The sequence below is a fragment of the Tenrec ecaudatus genome, chromosome 2 (assembly GCF_050624435.1).
Source record: "Tenrec ecaudatus isolate mTenEca1 chromosome 2, mTenEca1.hap1, whole genome shotgun sequence".
NCBI classification, from domain to species: Eukaryota; Metazoa; Chordata; class Mammalia; order Afrosoricida; family Tenrecidae; genus Tenrec; species Tenrec ecaudatus.
Genome location: NC_134531.1, coordinates 22,134,882 through 22,156,927, shown reverse-complemented (window position 1 = coordinate 22,156,927; position 22,046 = coordinate 22,134,882). Strand labels below are relative to the sequence as shown.

Sequence of the window (22,046 nt, the reverse complement as noted above, 5' to 3'; positions counted from 1 at the left end):
GGTGCCCAGGGTCTGGCCAGACGTCAACGGGGGAAAGCCAACCGCACACTCAGGTCTCCATTGAAAACACTTCTGTAGCAAACCTTTCCCGTGCCCAATTTTCATTTAGGAAATTTCTGTCTTCTCGGTGGTTATTCTTCTAATGACCACAGGACAAGCTGGTTGTGAGCTCATCCTTCTAGAAGGGACGCGTTTTAAGCAGGACGCAGTTGGCTCGCCCACCTGCAGCCTCCCTGGCAGAGGCAGAGCGTGGCCGTGCTGCTCCCCGTCCTGCCCTCCCGGCCCCGGCCGTCACAGGTCTTCTCTTCCACGCCCAGCTTGGTTGGCTTTCTTTGAAGCTTGTGACTTCAGGCTGCCCTCCTTCTTGTTCTTCTCTTGCTTGGTTTTGTTTTTCTCTTTGCTTCCGCCTCCTTTCCCCGGGTAGACCTGTCCCTCCAGAGTCACATCGGCACACCGGTCTTGGCTCACGAGAAAGTCTGATTTCCCAGGCATAGCCTCCGTCTCGAAGCATGAAGACAGCCCGGTCGGACCCCAGGATAAACCTCTGGACGTCGTAGTTGGCATTGAATAGCCCGCCCTGCCACAGGCTGGTGATCTCCTCCGTCTCCTTCTCGGTGGGGCTCCCGGAGACAGTGACAAACATCATCAGCGTCTTGCCCTTCTTGGTCATTTTCGGAATGCTCTCGGGCTTGCCTGGGTCGATCTGGGAGAAGTCAATCGGTGCAGAGGGTCGTTTGTGTCTGGGAGATCCCCTGCTTCCATGTCATCATCTTTCTCCCGCTGTTCCAGGAGCCTCGCCATGTCCGCATCATTGTAATCGCGAATATCCTTCTTTCGCAGGGACCCGAGAGCCTCGCCGGGTGCTCCCGTCGGGTCCCCAGTGGCGCACAGCCGAGGCGAAACAGCAGCAGCAGCAGCAGCAGCAGCAACAGGTCAGAGGCACAAAGCAAGGTCACGGTAGTGCGTGCCCGGCTGGAGGCCGCCAACTTTGCCACGACCGAGCTTAACTTCTTAAACAGACTTGCCTCTATAGGAAATGTCTACTTATATATTGATCTTCTTCCACTTTGAAGAACTAATGTTTTAGAAGATTTCAATACATCTGAAGGAAAAATTAAAATGCAAATATTTTTTAAAGAACCAAATTTAGGTTGAAATTATGTGAAAAAATATTTTGGGCCAAATATTTTACTTTTATTTAATGATATGTACTAAAATAATCCATTCTAATGAACAAAGGATATACCCTTAGAATTAGAGTTTATTAATTAAATGCACAGAATCATCATAATAGTGAAAGACAATATACTTGCAAATTTAAGTTAAACTGGATAAAATGAAGGTACAACCTCTAGGTTGGCTTATAGAATTCCTGCCTTGTTGTTGTATATCATGTGAATGACTCACTGCCATTGGGTTGAATGTGACTCATCATAAACCTACAGGACAGAATAGACTGCCTCTGTGTCTTTCCCGGGCTGCAAATGTTTACGGGAACAGAAAGCCTCATCTTTCTACCAAGGATGTTCTGGAAGCTTTGAACCACCGACCTTGATATTAACATTCTCACACTTAACCTATAACACCACCAGGACTTGTATGCTAATTACTAGATAATGCTTTAGGAAACTTCATATTTAGTCATTGTATTGATTTAATAATAATAGATAAAATGCATTCTAAATTCTATAAATAATAAAAGACACCAAAAATACAATGACTGTTCCAGACTAAACACTGGTGAAGTCCCTCCATAGAGGACTCCTTTTTCTCCAGCTGTTGGGTTGAAACAAAATAATGAGAGCTGACATTCTCTAAGGTCATCATTCAGCTTTGTTGTTGTGAAGTGCCAACTAGAAAGTTTCAACCCACAGGGATATTTTGCACAACAGAATGAAACACTGTTAGTCCTTCACACATATTTTAAGTAGCTCTGCCAGAATGATTCAAATCTATGCACCAACCAATAAAGCTAATGATGAAGAAATTGAATAATTTTGCCAAATCTGCATTCTTAAAATGATCAAACATGCAAGAAACATTGCTATAATATATAACAATACAATATAAAATTATATTTTATATGAAAGATGGAAACAAAGAGGAACAGTGGTTAGAAAATATGGTCTTAGTGATACAAACTAAAGCGGTGATTACATAATAGAATTTCACAAGACTAATGCCTTCTTCATAGGAAATTACTTTTTTCAACAATGCCAAAGAAAAATAATACATGTGGAATTCTCCAGATGGAATACACAGAACTCAACGTGTCTACATATATGGAAATGGAGACGCTCATATCAGTAGCTAAACCAGACCCAGGGCCCAGTGTGAAACAAATAACCAATTGCTCACATGTAAGTTCTGAAGAAAACCTAGTGGCTGAAGAAAATTCAAATAATCCCATGAGAGCCAAAAACCTCCATGGAGGATATGCCACCTGCATCTAGGGAACATCTTAGGGATAGTTTTGGTGCATTGCACACTGACAGACTACTCTAGGAGCTGGGCAGGACATCGCACGCAGAAGACAGAAGCTCCCTATCCTTACCTCTAAGGAGCGTTCTGGCTGAACTTCTTTCCTAAGACACATGGCCTTTCTTTTGGAACCGCGTGCTTCTTTCAGCATTCTTCACCCTGGTCATAATTTGTTGCCAACGCGATTAACCTATTTACTTTCAGTGACCTTGCTGGCATTTGAAATTTCGATGACATGGTTTCCAACACACCAGCAACATACAAGCCACCACAGTACAACAAACAGATAGACACCTGGTGGTAACTGTAGTTAAGGCAAATGGAAGAAATGATGAGGTAAATATCTGAATTTAATATTTCAAAAGGCCCTTGAGAAGACAATGTATTATAATAAAATGTGCAATGACCAAAAGTTAGAACACCAAAATGAAACATGTTCAGCATATCATAAATTGAAAGAATTGAAAAAAACATTTGAGCTTGTTGTCGTTGGGTGCCAGCAAGTCTGCTCTGAACCCATCGTGAGCCTATGCACAACAGAACGAACCGCTGCCCTGTCCAATGATATGCCCACAGTTGTTTCTATACCTGAGCCCACTGATGCAGCCCACTGTGTTAAACCGTCTGCTTGTTGAGGACCTTCCTGCTTTAAACCTCGCCTCTATTTTACCAAACATGATGTCCTTCTCCAGGGATTGGTCTCTCATGACAATATGTCCAAAGTATGTAATACTAAGGCTTGTCATCTGTGGTAGTTACATAATCTTGTGTCAACATGAGAGTATTAAGAGTGAAAGGGTGGTGACCTGTCAATCAAGCTGCAGCTTGACTGCAGGGTGACTGAGATTAATGGATCTCTGGAGGCAGGCTTTCCTCTCTCTCTGCCTCCACCTTCCTGCTGGCAAGCTAAGACCTATGACAGGCCCTGTGGAGCCACAATGAGACCTGAGAGAGCCCTGGAGATTCTTCCACGGATGCTGGATGCACAAGGCTTTGCACCCACTGGCCCAAGTTCATCCTGCACTTTCCATCATTGCACTTGACTGTGTGAATCTGAAGAGGGATTTATGGACTCGTATCAGACTTGTGGGCTAAAATAGGGACTTTATTTGGACTGGGTTAGGATGTTTTCTCAATATACAATTGCTTTTCAATATAAAGCTCTCTCATAAACATACCTGAGTGTCTCTGGATCTGTGTCTCTAGTGAACCTGTTCTAACACAATAGCTTTGCCTCTATGGAGTGGCTCTCAACCTTCCTAATGCCGTGCCCCTTTAATAAAGTTCCTAATGGTATGGTAACTCCGCAACCATAAATTTATTTTGGTTGCTACTTCATAACTGTAATTTTGCTACTGTTATGAATTGGGTGATCCCTGTGACAGGGTTGCTTGACCCTCAAAGGGGTCATGACCCACAGGCTGAGAACCACTGCTCTAAGGAATGCTGTGCCCTTACTTCTTCCAGTTCAGATAGAGTTGTCCTTTTAGTGCTCCAGGATACATTCGCTATGCTTCTCCAGCACCGCAATTCAAATGCATCGACTCTTCTACTGTCTTCAATCTGTAATGCTGAACTTTCACATGCACTTGATGTAATGAAGAACCATGGCTTGGGCCAGGTGCACCTGAGTCCTCAAAGCAATATCCTCTTCTTCAGCACTCTAAAGAGATTTTGTGCAACTGATTTACTTAATGTAATATATCTTTCTATCTCTTGCCTGCTGTTTCCATGAGCATTGCTTGTGTATCCAAGTAAGACAAAATCTTGAAAATTCCTACCTTTTCTGCATTTATCATGACGTTAACTACTGGTACATTTGTGAGGATTTTGTTGTTTACAATGAGTTGCAATCCACACTGAAGGCTACAATGCTTGATCTTCATCAGCAAGTGCTTCATGTCTTCCTCACTTTCAGCAAGCTAAGTTTGTGTGATCTGAATAGAACAGGTTATTAATAAGCCCTCCTCCAATTCTGATGCCTCACTCTTCTTCATATAATTCAGTTTCACTGATGATTTGCTCAGCATACAGATTGAACATGTATTTTGAGCTGATACAATCCTGTTTTCAAACTATGCGATTTTTCCTTGCTTTGTTCACACAACTGCTAGTTGAGCCATGTACAAGTTTCTCATGAGTGCAATGAAGTGTTCTGGAATTCCCATTCTAATCAAGTTTATCCACAGTTTATCATGGCCCACACAGTCGAATTACTTTCCATAGTCAAAGAAACACATAAGTAAACATCTTTCAGTTGTTCTCGGCTTTGAGTCAAAATCCATCTGACATCAGAAATCATATATTCCTTCTTCCATGTCTTCTTCTGAATTTGGCCTGACTTTCTGATAGTTCACTGCTGCAACCAGTACATTGAAGGACCACTACCATTCAAGATTGGAGGTATAAATTGAAATATTTTTATGGGAAAAATATTGAATGCGGCAGGAAACACAAAAATAAGATGGACAAATATGGATAGTAATTGTACCAAAAAGAACTAGGAGACATTTAAAACTGTCACAGGGAGCACGTGACCAAGAACCAGTATCCCTGAAATCCAAGTGGAACCAAAGGTATTAGCCAAAAGCCAGGCTTCAGGAATAGAAGAAATACCAATTAAAATATTTTACAAGCTGATGTAACACTGGAAGCACTTGCTAGTTTGTAGCAAGAAATTTGCAAAATAACCAATTGACCATCTAGCTGAAGGAAATACATATATGTACCTATTCCAAAAAAGGTAGTCCAACAGAATACACAAATTATAGAACAATACTGCATAATTCAAAATCAGGAAAAGGGGGCTCCAATGGTGTATCATCTCACCATACTAATTCAATAACTGAACTGAGCAAATTATCAGAAGCCTGGATCATATGAAGAAGAACCTGATATCAGGATTGGGAGAAGGCTTTTTAACTACTTTGATTTGAATATAATAATAACATGTTTGCTAATTTGAGGAGGAGTTCAAGCACTTTCTGGTGAAAATCAAAGATTGAGGTTTTTAGCATGGATTGCAACTCAATGGGAAAAAAAACCCTCACAACTCTACCAATACGTAACATGACGATAAATGAAGAAAGGATTGTGTTTGTAAGGATTTCATCTTGCTTGGGCCCACAGTCAATGTTCATGGGAACAGCAGTAAAGAAATCCAAGGATGTACTACTTGGATAAATGTGCTACACCAGATTGCTCTAAAGTCTTGAAGAACAAGCATGTCACTTTGAGGACTAACATGCACTTGATCCAAGTCATGGTATTCTCAATCACCTCAAATATAAGTGAAAGTTAGACATTAAATAAGGGAAACTGTAGAAAAATGATGCATGTGAATTATGATCCTGTCAAAGAATATTGAATGTACCAAGGACTGCCCAAAGAGCAAACAAATCTCTCTTTGGGAGAAATATATGTAGCCAGAATGCTCCTGAGAGGCAAAGTTACAGAAGCTTCATTTTATATACTTTGGACAATAGGACATTATGCTCAATAAGTAGTTTTTAGTTGGAGCAACAAAAATGCATGCACTGTAGTGTGTGGGTGTACTTTTAAAATATGATGGTAGGTTGTATTGCTCTCTGCACAGCTATTTACTCCAAATCACTGTTTAAATTAGTTTACAGAAATTGCTCAACAGGTTAAAAAAAAAAGGAATAGCGAATTGTTCCTGTACAGGTTTCAATCTATGAAATGTTGTGAGGCAGCTCTACTCTGTCTCAGAGGGTTGCCATGTGTTAGGTCTACTTGACTGCAATGGTTTGGGTGGTGATGGTTTTCTTCACGGTTTGTTTGTTTTGGAAATGATGCTTAAATTATTGCCTGTGATATCAATTTTAACATATACATATATATATATATATATATATATGTTTTACTCATATCCACCCTAGTTGAAAAAACATTCTCAATCATTACATGATGAAACAAAACTAAGCAATCACACATATTCTAATATCTGTAGTCAAGGTGTTGGATCTTAATCTGGTACAATATCTGACAGAACCTTTTAAAACTGATTTGCTAATCATTTTTAATATTTTTATTATATTTAATATTCAGGAGATTGGGGCTCAGAAAGATATGTACTATGGGCAAGAGCAATTTAAATTCAATACCTATTTCTCAAATTTTCATTTAATTTAAAATACCTAGTCATTATTTAAATGTATGTTTTTAAATGTTTGGTGGTATTAAGAAGGATTATGTAGAGGAGTAGTGTCTATATTTTGATAGACATTAATACATTTGACTTTAATATAATTAATTCCATTTGAGACTATGATATAAATATACTATATTGTAACCTGTTCAATAAGGTCAAAAAGTATAATTTTTAGTTGAATAATAATGATACCAATAATAATGGTTTAATTATGTTATAAAATAGATTTTTTTCATAAATTCTGTTGTCAGGTTCAATTGAGTCAGTTCTGACTCATAGCTATATACAACAAAAGGCAATACTGCCTGGTCCAAGTTCACATGGAGGAAGCACACTAGCCTGTGTGATCATGAGGTGTCATTGGACTGGCTAACAGGCATCAGAAGACCCTTAACAAACTAACAAACAAATAAAACCATATGGTTGAGAACTAGGGTGGTCAGAACAGAGGCCTGAAGTTCCTCTGTAGACAATGGAACATCCCCAAGAGAGGGGTCACAGGGAAGGGATGAGTCAACCAGGGTGCAGTAAAGCACTGATGAAACGCACAATATTCCTCTGGTTCCTTGAGGCTTCCTCACCCCACCCCACCCCACCCCACCCCCACTCCCGTGACCCAGTGATGCCTTACACTTCGGACTAGACCAGGGCATGTGCAGATAAGAGGTCAGGACACACACAACCCGGGCACAGGAATGGTAATAGTGAAACAGAAGGGTAGGGAGAATGGTGGGACTGAGGGCAGTGATGTGGCCAATGTCATCCTGGATGGAGCTGACTGCATCATGCTGTCTGGGGAAACAGCCAAGGGGGACTACCTGCTGGAGGCCATGTGCATGCAGCACCTGACAGCTCCTGAGGCTGAGGCAGCCATGTTCCACTGAAGCTGTCTGAAGAGCTTGTGAAAGCCTCCAGCCACTCCACAGATGATTTTTGCTATGTTTGAGTCCATTGTTGCTGCCATTGTGGCAATCCATCTTTTGTGAGTATCTTTTTCTTTTTATGAGACTCTCTATAAGCGTGATGGCCTCCATTCAACAGAAATAGATCAAGAGCAGTCACCTGCATTCCAATGTTTATTGTGGTGGAATTTACAATTACAAAGAATTGGAAACAACCCAATTTTCCATCCATAGGCAAGTGGATTAGAAAACTCTGGCACATACCACAATGGAGTATTACACGTCACTGAAAAGCACTGATGACTGCTTGAAGCACATTGCCCCATGGGAAGAGTTGGAGGACATTATGATAAGCGAAGTTCGCCAATCACAAAAGGACAAACACAACATGAGTCCACTTCAGGAGCATGGCACTAATCCACCAAGGGGGAGGGGAGCATTTATAGTCTCTACAGAAATGGGGGTGAGTGCAAACCTCACCCCAACACAGCAAACACTGAGGGCAATGTAACCACAGAGAGCAATTCATGCATACAAGGTTTATAGGGTCAGAACCAAACTGACCACCGCTCTCCTCTAAAATATGCACTACAGAGGAAAACACTAAACCTGCAGGTTGGGGAGAGGGACCAGCCTACCATGTCCATACAGAAGTATAAAAATAGGTAACAGGAAATATCTAGGAAGCAAAGCTATTCATAGAGGTAGAAACAGGTCTGTAATTATATAAATACATTATTTCATAAAAATAGAGTTTTGGCTGATGCACATATATTTATTTATATGGCAATGCATTGAGGATGTAGATGGACTTTGGGCCTCTGCTCAAGCACCACCTCAATTCAAGAACACTTTGTTCTAACAACCTGGAATTCTGTGATGCTCACCCTGCCAACACGATTGCTGAAGACAAAATGGGTGCATAAGCAAATGTGGTGCAGAAAGCTGATGGTGCCCAGCTATTAAAAAATATAGCATTTGGGGCTTAAGGACTTGAGACTAAACAAGCAGCCATCTAGCAGAGAAGCAACAGGCCCACATAATAGAAGCATACCAACCTGTGCAATTATGAAGAAAGTGTAAACGGAATCAGGTAGCAGGCATCAGGAGACACAAAACAACAACAAAAGCATATTGTTGACAATAAGGGGGGTCAGAGTGGAGACCTCAAACCCATCTGTAGACAACAGGACATCCCCGCACAGAAGGGTGACAAGGATTGGATGAGTCATCCAGGGCACAGCATAGCACCAATGGAGCACACAACATTCCTCTGGTTCTTTGAGGCTTCCTTACTTCTCACTACCATGACCCTTTTCTCAGTCTTGCCTTTCAGTTCTGGCTAGAACAGAGCGTGGACAGTGATACAGATAAGAGCTCATGACAACGGAATCCCGGTCAGATAAACCCTTCAGGAACAGAATTGGGAATAGCAATGCGAGGTGGGTACAAAGAGTAGGAAGAGGGAACCAACTGCAATGATTGATGCATATTCCACCGCTCTCTCGACCCTCCAGGAGGATGAACAAAAGAAACTTGGGAGAAGGGAGACAGCGGTTGGTGTAAGATAGGAACACAATACTACTCTATAATTTACCAAGGGGAGGGAAGGGGGAAGGGGTGGGGATTGAAGCTGTCAAGGGCTCCAATGGAAAGTAAATATTTAAAAAGTGATGATGAAAATACATGTACAAATACACTTGATACAATTGTTATGAGTGTAAGTAAGAGCCCTCAGTAAAGTGATTTTTTTTATTTGCAGTTGACCCTATCTTATATGTACAAAAATTTATGAAAGCCACAGAAATATTTATTAAACTAGCAAGCAAGTTTATCAAAGTAGCATGAAAGGGATCATATAACGATCAATTTTATTTCTATGTACTAGTAATAAAAACATGAATGAAAAAATTTAAAATAAAATGAATTCTGGCTGTTTTCTAAGAAATGTTTATTTTTCTGAAAGTCCATGGTATACTTAATATTGTTCACCCATGCAAGTGACAAAGAGGCATGCGAGACCCTCAGGGAAATGGATTGGCCCTGTTGTTGCAACAATGGGCAGCTTTGTTCTCAAGTGGGAGCACAATTGTAAGGATGGCACATAAGTCACTGTGGGTCAGAACCAATTAATGGCACTTAACAGCAACATCGTAATCCAAAGCCATCTGCAAAATCTATTTTAATATTCACATCATGAGACATCACTTGTTATCTTAAACAATATCCTTTGGTAACATATTTGAATGTTAAGCTTAAGCTCTTTATTATAATTTTGAAAGTCCTTTAAATAATTTACAATATAAAAGTTGAAGTAAATATTTTCAGAATTTTATAGTCCTATGTAAACACTGTGGATTATTATTTTTATAAGCTAAAGGCTTATACATGATATATATGCATTTTTTGTGTTAGTACATATTTTCTGTGCACGTGTACATTTGTGTGTTTATTTATCTGCCAGCCTGTCTAGCATCTAGTTATCTATTTCTCTCTCTATTATATATCTATATAATATTCTCCCTATGGATTTGAAAAATGTGTTCACGGAGCACAATTTTCACAGCTTATCCGAGTTTGAGAAATATTTTCAAAACATTATTATGCTGGATTTAATATTTAAATTTAAATTTCCGCACAGAGGTGGAGGTAAATTGCAGACATTCATTCACAGAGAATTGGCAATGCTGGAGACCACAGAGTCAGCATATTACATGTAAAGTTAAGGTAAGTCTAAGAGAGGAGATTTAATTCAGTGCCTGCCTTTTGAAATTAGGTAGCCCTACCGGTGTTTAGGAACCTGGTTGTACAGTTGTTAATGACTCGGCTGTTAACTGAAAAGCTGGCAGTTTAAAGTCATCAGTGTCTCCAAGGGGAGAGATGTAACAACCTACTCCTTAAAGATTACAGTCTTTGAAAGCCTATGAGACAGTTCTGCATGCCCTACAGCTACTCCATGATAGAATCAACTAGGCAGCAATGATTTTGTTGTTGGTGTTTATTTGTTTTATTCAGTCATTTATAAACAATTAATGAAATGTGAAACATGGAGGTTACATGTCCACTGTAAACATTTCAGAAAAAAGTTGAGTGATGCTCTTTGAAAACCTTAAATATGTACATATGCCTAGAAATTATATGAGCAAGAGATAATTGCCCTTAATGCATAGTTTGCTATAATTGCTTTCTGTGTATTTGTGATTATTTTGTCATATTTTTATAATTTAATTTTATATATTATATAACATGCACAATGGTGTTTTGTGATCCTAGGAAAGATTTCAAGGCTACTAGTTCAATTGACAGTACATTTGAATTACTTCAACATAGATATTCAAGTATTTATTTATTTTCACTTAAAAAAGTCATTTTGCTCTACACTGAAGATTGAATTTTGAAAATCACTGTGAGAGGAACCATAAGCATTATTTTCACAAATTGTAAGTCTACAGCTTCCAGGTTTCTGAAGCACAAGGAAACATCATATAGAATTGACCAACAGTGTTATATAACTATTTTGTCCAATAGAAAATTTAACTTAAAGTAATTAAAAATCAATGTGATGCAATTTCTCCACAATACACTCACATTTCAAGAGTCTGTTAGTCACATGTGGCTTGTGACCTTGGGGTAGAGAATTGGAGAAATAGAACAATTCCATCATCCCAAATTGGGGTGGTACAATAGGTAAACGCTCCAGAGTGGTGGTTTGATGCTCTCAGTAGTTCTGCAGAAGAGAAGACCTGGGACACCCTGCAGGACTCTAATCTCTCACAAAGGTCTGCTCTGAATCCCAATGGCTGCACAGCACACAACAACAATAGCAGTGGACAGAACAAATAGAATTACATTTCAGTATTATTCAATGAAATTAGACACTCTATAATATTCCTAAAGTGTCTGCAATATCGTAAGACTCTAAAATTCAAATTAAATTTAGAAGAAATAGAAGGTGCAAGGACCCAGTGATTAGATGCTGATTTATAAAATTATCTGTACACGAAGCACAGATTTAGTCAGCATTCGATTTCCATGTGTTTTAATGATTAAAATTACATTAGCATGTGTGAACGTGAGAGTTTGTTCTAAGTGACCATTCAGTGACACACACCTCTCTCCTAACACTGCCAGTGAGTTGGCTCCTGTACAGCAGATGGCAGGCCTTTCCTTTCAGAAAGCAAAAGTCCAGGGTATCTCAGGGGCAGCAGCTCCTCTGAAAACTGTGACTGAGAACTTTGCTTTTGGGTTGGTAAATTTAAACTTTGTGGCAGTTGGTCGTGATGATCAGATATCAATTTTGAGAGTTACTTTTTGTTAAACGTCCTTTGCAATTCAGAATACGCCATGATACAGACTAGCAACATGCAAATTCAATGTTTTCAACTGAGCAAATTTGCAGTGACAACACTGTTACCTGATGGCTCTTGCAATGAGCACTCAGACATTTGCCTTAAATGTACAATTTGCACTATTTTATTTTGAAATTTTACTTGTCAATTAATTAATTTGTGGAAACTAGACATCCAATGCTTCAGACTTTACACCATTCAATGAATAAGAAATTAAACATAGTGGAATTTAAATTTTTGCTGGCTAATTTAAATAAATGTAATGGGCAATACCCACAAAGGAGAAGGTCAAGAGAATTATAATTTAAGATATTTTTATAATGCTGATCTAATGGTCATTTACATTATGAGGCCAGGATTATTCTCTCTGGTAGGTGAACTCAGTCTTGGAAATTCCAGATAGGATATGAAACAAATATAGAGAATTATCCTCAATATCCCTTTAAAATGGTGCTGAAAAACTGCTGGTGAAATTCTATAAGAATAACTCTTACATTGTCAACCTCCAATCAACTCATAGCATAGAGCTTTCAGAAACTCCTGCTTTTTCACCTATTAGAATAGAGTTCTCTTCCGTCATGATTTCCATTTTTGTTTAAATCAAGCTGAAAATCTCACACTTTTACCAGAAGAGCAAAGTAAATTGCTACAGAATTCAATATGGGAGTCTGTGAAGCCATTAACTACTAAAACAGACAAGCAGTAGGGGACTCTTTCCTCTCGGGAGAGTAAATAAGGAATGATGTTAACACAGTTAAAGAGAATTTTAACAGCCAGGCTCAGATGCTGCAGAAATATGGGGCAGTCTGCTCCCATTGAGATTTATAGCCTTAGAAAGTCTTCTGGGATGTTCCATTCTGTACTACAGGGTTACTGAGAATCAGAAATCACTCAGTCGAAGTGGATCTGGGTTTTTTGATGAGGTACAAATGAAGACTCTGGGGAGCCCAACAACATGAATCTATTTTAGAATTACATGTTAAGATCTAATTAGACTTTTGATATAATATTAAGAAAATATGTGTAGTGATGAACTAGAGTCTTGGCAATTTTTGGTTTATCATCTTTCTTATTCTTTCATGCATTTAAAAATTATATTTGCATTAAAGTTATACTGACTTCATGTGTAATTTTGAAATTAAAATTATGGATATGATGATATGTATTAGAAGAAAATTTGCATATATAACATAAGTTTATAAATGTGTGTACACATGTGTCTATGTGTACATACATAATTAAAATACTAAATTTATAATTACTTAGGGGCTCTGATGGGTTTTTTATTGGACTGTTAACCTAACATCAAGAAAAAATAAAACTGTTATAAGATAATAATAAAAAATAAAAATATTGATGGTAAAAAGAGTCACCTGAAATTTAAAAACTAAAGAAAGAAAAGCAAACAGTTTGAAACCACCAGCTGCTCCTTAGGGAAAAGATGAGACTTTCTGCTCCTGTAAAGATTTATTGTCTCAGAAAACAACTGGGGAAGTTCTACTCCCTATTGGAATCAAAGAAATAGCAGTGAGTAGTTACAATTATTTAGAGATTTTTAAAAATTCAACAAATATGTAACAAATGGTTACTATACAACCGCACTATATATATTATATTTTATATAGTTATACATAGTTATACCTCTACTTTACCGAGCATAATATCCTTCTCCAGGGACATGTCTCTCCTGACAACATGTCCAAGGAATATGAGATGAAGCTCTCCATCCTTGCCTCTAAGGAGCATTCTGGCATACTTCGGCCAAGACAGAGTTGTTTGTCCTTTTAGCAGTCCAGGGTACTTTCAATAGTCTTTGCCAGCACACAATTCAAACATATGGAATCTTCTTTGTTTTCTTTGTTCAATTTCCAACATTCACATGCAGAAGAAGCAATTGAAAACACCATGGCTTGGGTCAGGTGTTGCTTACTTGCCAAAGTAACATCCTTGGTGTTCAACACTCTAAAGAGGACTTGTGCAGCAGATTTCCCCAGTGTAAGGCATCATTTTATCTCTTCTCTGATGCTTCCATGAGTATCAACCGTGGATCCAAGCAAGACAAAAACCTTGACAGATTCAATTTTACCCACGCCCCATTTATCATTAGATTACCTATTAGTCTAGTTATGAGGATCTTAGTTTTGTTTATATTGAATTTTATTTCATATCGAAGACACTAGTCCTTGATCTTTATCAGCATGAATTTAGTAAGTTGTTAATAAACTTTCCTCCAATCCAGATGCCGTATTCTTCTTCATATACTCCAGCCTCTCTGATTATCTACTCAACATAGAGATTAGATAATTATGGTGAGAGGATATAACTGTAACACCCCTCTTTCCTGGCTTTAAACCATAAAGAGTTCCCTTGTCCTGTTTGAGCATCTACCTCTTGATCCATGTCCAAGTTCCACATGAGCACAATGAAGTGTTTCGGGATTCCCATTCTTCTCAAGGTTTGTTATGATCCACACCGTTGATGCATTGCAAAATACCTCCTTTGAACTGTTAAAGGAACATGATGTTGTTCTGAGGATTAATGAGTCACAGGGAGAGAAAGTGCTTCATTTTTTTTTTTTTTGCCCATAAGTTCGGTGTGAGTTGGAACTAGATAGTACTGAGCAAAAGCTCAAATGCTTAGTAACTAAAAGAGTAAAAAGACAACTTGACAGGAGCAACTTCACAAGACAGTGATGTCTCCTGCTATTTAAGAAATAATAATAACTTGTCATAATTCAAAATTATAAAATTCTAGAATGGGTCGTTGAAATGAAAATTTAGACCTCTAGAATATAGATGGAGCCCTGGTGACTAAGTGATTGTGCAATCAGCTGCCAATATTAAGATCAGTGGTTTGAATCCACAAGTTGTTTTGTGGGGGAAAAACATAGGACTCTGATTCTGTAAACATTTTCTTCTTGAAAGTACTACTGGGCAGTTTTTCTGTTATATACGGCCATGATGTGTCAGAATTAACTTGATGGCAAGAGGTTAAAATCGAGGTACTGCTTGACTGGTGCTGAGACCTCTGAGCACAGAATAAGAAGACTGTAAAACTGATATTAGGGGCTCTGAGGGGGGCTCAGTGGGCTGATGCTCTCTGATATGACAGATGGCTTTTAATAACGCTGGTTGTGCAAACATTGGAAAAACTGAAATTTGATCCAGCAGCTGTTATGGAAGGTACATGCCACTGCTGAGCTAAGAATTATCATTGGAGTTCTGTTGAAGGAAACAGAAAACTCAAAATGAGCACTCAGAAAGTAGAAAGGAAGGTGTAGGTCTGAGCTTACTAATTCTAATTGGAAAAGCAAATTAAGTGCAACAACATAATTCCCCAGCATCAATATTTCAGGTAGATTATAGAAGGTCATTTTGAACCTGATACAATTCTTTAACATATCACACATAAATCTATCTAATCTTATATAAATAATTCTTTTTAGTCCAACGAGTATGTTATAAATATAAACTGTCTATTGCTGATCAATAAATAACTGAGACTCCTATAAAAATGTCATTTGGTTTCCCAAATTACTCATTTAATTAATTCAAATCCTGTTGTCTTGTTTCTCCTTAAATTTTCTTCTTCTTGTTGGGTGCCATTGAGATGTTGTCTTTATTAGGTGCTGTATAGTCAGCTATAGCTCATGGAAACCTCATGTATGACTGTATGGAAACGCCACTGTATTGCCTTGCCTCATTCTCAAAATATTTACTACAGCGAGCCCATGGGTGCTGTCATTATGATTTCCATCTGGTTGAAACTCTTTTTCTTTTTTTCCTGCCCTTCCACTTTACCAGTGTGATGTGTGTTACATGGACTGGTCTTTCTTGACAACATATCAGTTGTATGGGAGATGAAGTATTGTCAACCTTGCTTCTAATAAGTATTCTGAATGTACTTTTTAAAAGATAGATGCGTTTGTTCTTTTGACAGTCCATGGCACTTAAAATATTCGTCACCAGAACAATAATTGAAATCCATTGCTACTTCTTTGGTGTTCCTTATTCAGTGTTCAACTGGGACATGAACATGAGGTGATTGAAAAGACCATGGCTTGGTTCAGGCGCACATTAATCCTCAAAGTGCCTTCCTTGCTCATCAATACTTTAAAGCAGTGTGGTTCTCAACCTTTGACAGGGGTTGCCTGATTCTTAACAGTAGCAAAATTACAGTTATGAAGTAGCAACGAAAATAATTTTATGGTTGAGGGGTCACTACAACATGAGGAACTGTACGAAAGGGCCACGTCATTAAGAACATTGAGAAACACTGCTCTAAAGAGATCTTGCGCAGCAGGTTTACCCAATGCATAACATCCCTTGATCTCTTGACTGATGCTTCCATAAGCATTGATTTTGTATCTAAACCAGATGAAATCCTTGACTTCAATCTCTTCTCCATTTATAATTATGTTACTTATTTTTCGAGTTGTGAGGATTTTGATTTTCATTACATTGCTTTGTAGTCATTGAGTAGGTTCCAGAATATAGTGATACTATATAGAACAGAACGAAACAGTGCTATCTTGTGTCATACTCCTAATCACTACCATTTCAGACCAGTCTTAAAGCCAATCTTACTTTACATTTCATGGAGAGGCTTTCTACTTTTTATGACTCTTCTTTTAGTACGCATGCTGTCCTTCAGAGACTGGTACCATCTTTGCTGGTCACCTATCCAAAGTGCATGAGCTGAAGTCTCATCATCGTTTCTCAGAAGCATTTTGGTTATACTTCCTTCAAGATAATTTTATTTGTTCTGAAAATCCATGGTGCTCTCAATATTTTGCAAATCTGTAATTCAAACAAATTAAGTATTCTCTAGTCTTTGTTATTCACTGTCTTGGTCCAGGTGCAATTTTATTCTCAAAGTGATATTCTTACCTAGTCACACTTTAAATGGGTCTTGCCCAGCAGATTTATCCAATTCAATTAGTGATTTGAATTCTTGACTGCTGTTCTTGATTATGAATCACAGAAAAATGCAATTCTTAGCAACACTAATCTTTTTTCTCTTTTTCTTTATGTTGTCATAAGTTCAGTTGTAAGGATTCTTGTTGTTATTGTTGGTACTTACCTTGTGTTGCAATCCATATTGAAGGTGGAAGTTTTGACTTTCATTAGCAAGTGATTCAAGTCCTTTTTGATTTCAGCAAACATCATTTTTCTTTCCAATTGATTGATTCTTGGAGCATGTATAGATTCCACATGAGCACTAGTAAAAGGTCCAGAATATCTATGTACTGAAATTTTATCTGTGGTTTCTTATTATTCACACAGTAACATGCCTTTGCATAGTCAATAAACACAAGAAAATATCTTCCTGGAGTTCTCTCCTATCAGTCAAGATACAACTGATGTCAGCAACGATATCTTTAGTTCCACATATTTCTCTGAATTTCATTTGCATTTCTGGCTGCTTTTGAAATAATGCTGCACCAAATTTGAATTAGTATCAGAAAAATTTTACTTGAATATGATATTAATGATATTGGGTAATAGTTTCCACATACCTAAAAAGGATTACCTTTTTTAGGGAATAGCTACAGAGATCTCTTGCAATCAGTTGGCCAGGCACCTGTTCTCCATATTTCTTTACACAGATTAGTGAGTTTTTCCAGCATTTCCTCCATTTATTAAAAATTTTAAAGTGGTACTCTATCAATTCCTAGAGTGTAGCTTTCTGCTAATGCTTTCTGTGTAACTTGGATTTCTTATATCACAACAACTGGTGGTTGATTTTGTGCTACTACTTCAAACATCAACCATCTTTTTGGTTCAGTGAGTTTGTATAGTTCCTCAATTCACTTTTGATGTTTGCTGAATTGTTCAATATTTCACCCGTAAACTCAACTCTCACTGCAATAGAGTCCATTTACACTTATCAAACAAAACTAAAACTCACAGACATGGTGTTGATTCTGACGCAAAGTCACCCTATAGTACAGCGTAAAGCTGCCCCCATGGGTTTCTGAGACCATAAATCTTTACTGGAGTAGAACACCTCTCTTTTCTTCCACAGAGACATTGGTGTTGTCAAACTGCTTATCTTGCGATTAGCAAGTCAACTTAACTCACTATATCATCAGGGTTCTTTTACTCAGAATCAGAGCAATCTTACCAGGACATAGTAGAACAGCATTTTTGAGTTTCTGAGACTCAAAACCTTTATAGGAGCAGACACTTGTTTATTTTATTGAGGAAAAGCTGGTAATTTCAAATAACCCAGCTGGCAGTTATTAGCAAAACAATGTATAAACCACTCTGCCCCTAGAATCCGCCAATATTTCGACTCGAGTCCTGAGTATTCTGTTCTTTCAGTTTGAAATATATTGAACACATTTTCCTCTTTGATCTTCTAACACAAGACTTTATCTATTTTATTATAACACATGATTTAGTCTTCTCGATATGCCCTTTGAAATTTTCTGTTCAACAACTTTACATCATAAATTTTCCATCTTCTTTAGAAGTTCTACATTCAAGAACAAGTTTCATAATCTCTTCTGCTTTCTACTTTGCTATTTTCTTTCTTTATTGTCTGTCTAATGACTTTTTGTTTTCTTCATGTAAGATGTTCTTGATGTCTTCCAAAGGTTGTCAAATCTTTTTTTCATTCATGATCAAAGCAGCATTCTTGAGATGATGTCTATATTTAGATGGGATAGACTCATCATTCATGACTCACAGGGCATAGATATGCCTACATTAATTGTATTCAATTCCAACCTTTAATTACATGAGAAATTGATGATATGTTCCACAAGAGACTCCTACTATTGTTTCAGCTGATGAGATTTAGCTTTGTCCCATAAATACTGTCAATCTGCTTGTTTATTATTCCATCTGGTGTGGTCCATGAATATAATCACTAATCAAATATGTCACATTGAGACCTCAGGTGTACCTGACTAATAAAATAATATTTTAATTGACCCATATGCATGTGAAAGCAGGACAATGAAAAAGGACAAAAAATGAGGATCAATGTGTCTTTAAGTTGGCAAAAAAGGAAATATATCACCAATTTACAGAAATATAAATAAGTCTGCCCTAGAAGTATTTTCAGAACACCTTAGAAATGATGATGAGACTTAGTCTCAAGCATTTTGAACATGTTATCAAGATCCAAAAATCCCTGCTTAAAACATCATATTTTCCAAAGGAAAGGATCAACAAAATATTGGAAGACGCACAAAAAGACTAAGCAAGGCAGTGGATGCAAAAAATAATGGAAGATAGTTGTCATGTGAGGCTAGTGTAAGGTCAGCATTGTTTGTATTTGTTTGTTATATAAAGACTATCAATGAATCAGAAATGACGTGACAATGCTAACAGAATTAGGAACTTTCTGTTGCAAGGTTTCTATTTATGACACTATGTCACTACCAGCTTACTGTAGCATTTTGATAACAAGCTATGCTATCTCTTCTATGTCAAGGTCTAGCAAATAACCTGAAATAAGGAAGGTAAATATTATTTTTATAACTAAAGGTGTAAAACAATAAAATTAAAATTAAAAAATGAACATAAAATAGAAGATTCCTTGTTACTCTTTGCTGCCATTTAGTTTGCTCATAATTTGTGAATTTATGTACAAAACTGCCCAGTCCTGCACCATCCTTATAATTATTACTATGCTTGAGCCCATTGTTGTAGCCACTCTATCAATCCATCTTATTAAAGTATTCCTCTTATTTGTTAGACCCCTACCAAGCAGGAAGTCCTTTTCCAAAGGCTGAACTCATGTATCAGCGTGTCTAAAACCTGTGACAAGAAGTCTTGCTATTATTACTTCAAAGGTACATTCTAAATGTACTTCTCTCTACACAGACTTGTTTGTCCTTATGGTAGTACACACTATTTTATTTTCATGATTCAAATGGTCAATTTTTTCCTGTAATCATTCTTATTCATTTTCCAACTTTCTTTATTGAAAATGTCATGATTGGATTCAGGTGCACCTTAGTCCTTATATTGATATATTTAATTTTTTCTCTATCTATAATGATTTTGTCTATGTATCTATCTGTAAAGAAATTGCAAATTTTTACACTAAGAGTTAATCCCTAATGGAGGCTGAAACTCTTGATATGTTTGAAGCTATTTATCTTTATCAGTAAGTGATTCAAGCTCTCCTCCCCAGATCAACAAGGAAGATTGTGGAAATTGACAGAAATGAAATGGAATGCCTGTAGATTAATGTCCTAGGCATTCATGAGCTCAAATGAACTCTGACCAGCAATTTTTAATCTAACATTCATATCATTTACTAAGAGAAAGACCAGTGAATATAAGTTTTATTTAAATTTATGTACCACCAGCTAATTCCAGTGTTCAAGAAACTGGCTTTGAAGAAGTTTTCAAACTGACCAAACATGCAATCAAGATGCATTGATAGTTACTAGTAATTGCAATTAAAACTTGATAAATAAAATGGAAGGATCAATAAATGAAAAAATATGATCTTAGTTACAATAACAGATCTCATAATAAAATTTAACTTAGTTTCATTTACTATGCATATGCATTCAATTGTGCAGATCATAATAAATCATGGAATTCCTGTACAAGTAAGTGTACTCATGCATGATTTCATTTTTGATAGAGAAAAAAATTAAATTTAAGACTCGGGTGTGCTGACTCAAATCATGGTATTTTCAATTGTCTCATTTACAGGTGAAAATTGAACAATGAAGAAGCAAAACTAAAGAAGAATCAATGCATTTGAACTGTGGTTTAAGTGAAGGATCTTGGAAGTTCCTTGGACTTTCAAAACTAAAAAAATGTTTTGGACTATATATAGCCTGAATGTTCCTTCAAGCAAAGATAATAAGAATTCATCTCATACACGTTGAACATGTTATCAGAGGAGACTATTCCCTGAAAAAGAATAACAAATGGGATATGTGAACTACCGAAGACCTTGCTTGGATCCATTATCAATGCTCATGGAAGCAGTAGTTAAGAGATCAAAAGACACATTACATTGAGTACACCTGCTGTATATGACCTCTTTAAAGTGATGAAAAACAAGGATATCACTTACATGACTGGGGATCACCTAATCAGGATGTGATATTTTCAATGGTCTCATATGCATATGAAAGTTGGGCATGGGATAAGGAAGACCAAAATGAATCAATACATGTGAAGTATGGTGTAGTTGAAGACTATTGAAAGTAACATGTACTATTACAAGAACAAAGAAACCTCTGTTAGAATCAGTACAGTACACCCCAAATGCTCCTTAGAGGCAGGGATGGCAACACTTCATCTCACTTACTTGGCCAAGTTGTCGGCAGAGGCTAATCCCTAAAGAAGGAGATCATCCGTGGTAAAGTAGAAGAGAAGCTAAAAAGACAGCCCTTGGCAAGATGGATTGACACGGTGGCTGCAACAATGGCTCAAACATAAGAACAATTGTGAGGATGGTGCTGGAGTAGGCGGTGTTTCCTTCGGTTATGCATTTGCTCATTATGCGTCTGAACAGACTCAACTGCAGGCAGGAAGGCTGGCAGGAAGGCGGGAAGGAAGAATCCACTTGCATTTAAAGCCACTTTAGTTACTTGGAAATGCATAAATATAATTTAATTTTTTTTGGGGGGGGAGATCTATTTAATTTGTATATATAGCCAGTATTTTGACCAGAAAAGGAAAAAAAATACAAAATGAAACAGCACAAGATATGATTGATGTTTCTGTAGCAGGTGAGCTACAGAGGTTATTACACAGCATTCCCAGCATGTGGGGACTTTAAAAGAGAAACTGTGAATGATTGCAGACATCCCTGAGTAGAGTGCACCAGTGTACACCATAGCAAACCATGGTTCAATGACTTCCATTCAACAGAAAGAGCTTTAGATTGTGATGCATAGGAAACAAAATACCTTAGAAGTACACTCAAATCACACAGGGGAATCCCGAAGGCATCAATGCGAATGAGCTACTTCCAGATCATCTGGTGGATTCCTAGGTATTATAGTATGTCCAACCAAAGAAGCATATTTGGAATTTTTCTAGAAAAAAATCTTCAATATCAGTTTAAGTGGAGTCCATGTGTTTCTAAAGAAAGTTATTTTAGGTAATTCTAACATGTAGGGGCATTTTCTCTCACAACACCATATGACTTTTTCTT

At 37.5% G+C, this 22,046-nt stretch overlaps 1 pseudogene; it reads right to left on the bottom strand.

Moving 5' to 3' along the window:
• Positions 1–291: 291 nt before the first annotated feature.
• LOC142439866 (LRP chaperone MESD pseudogene) lies at positions 292–2,632 on the bottom strand (annotated as a pseudogene).
• Positions 2,633–22,046: the final 19,414 nt, after the last annotated feature.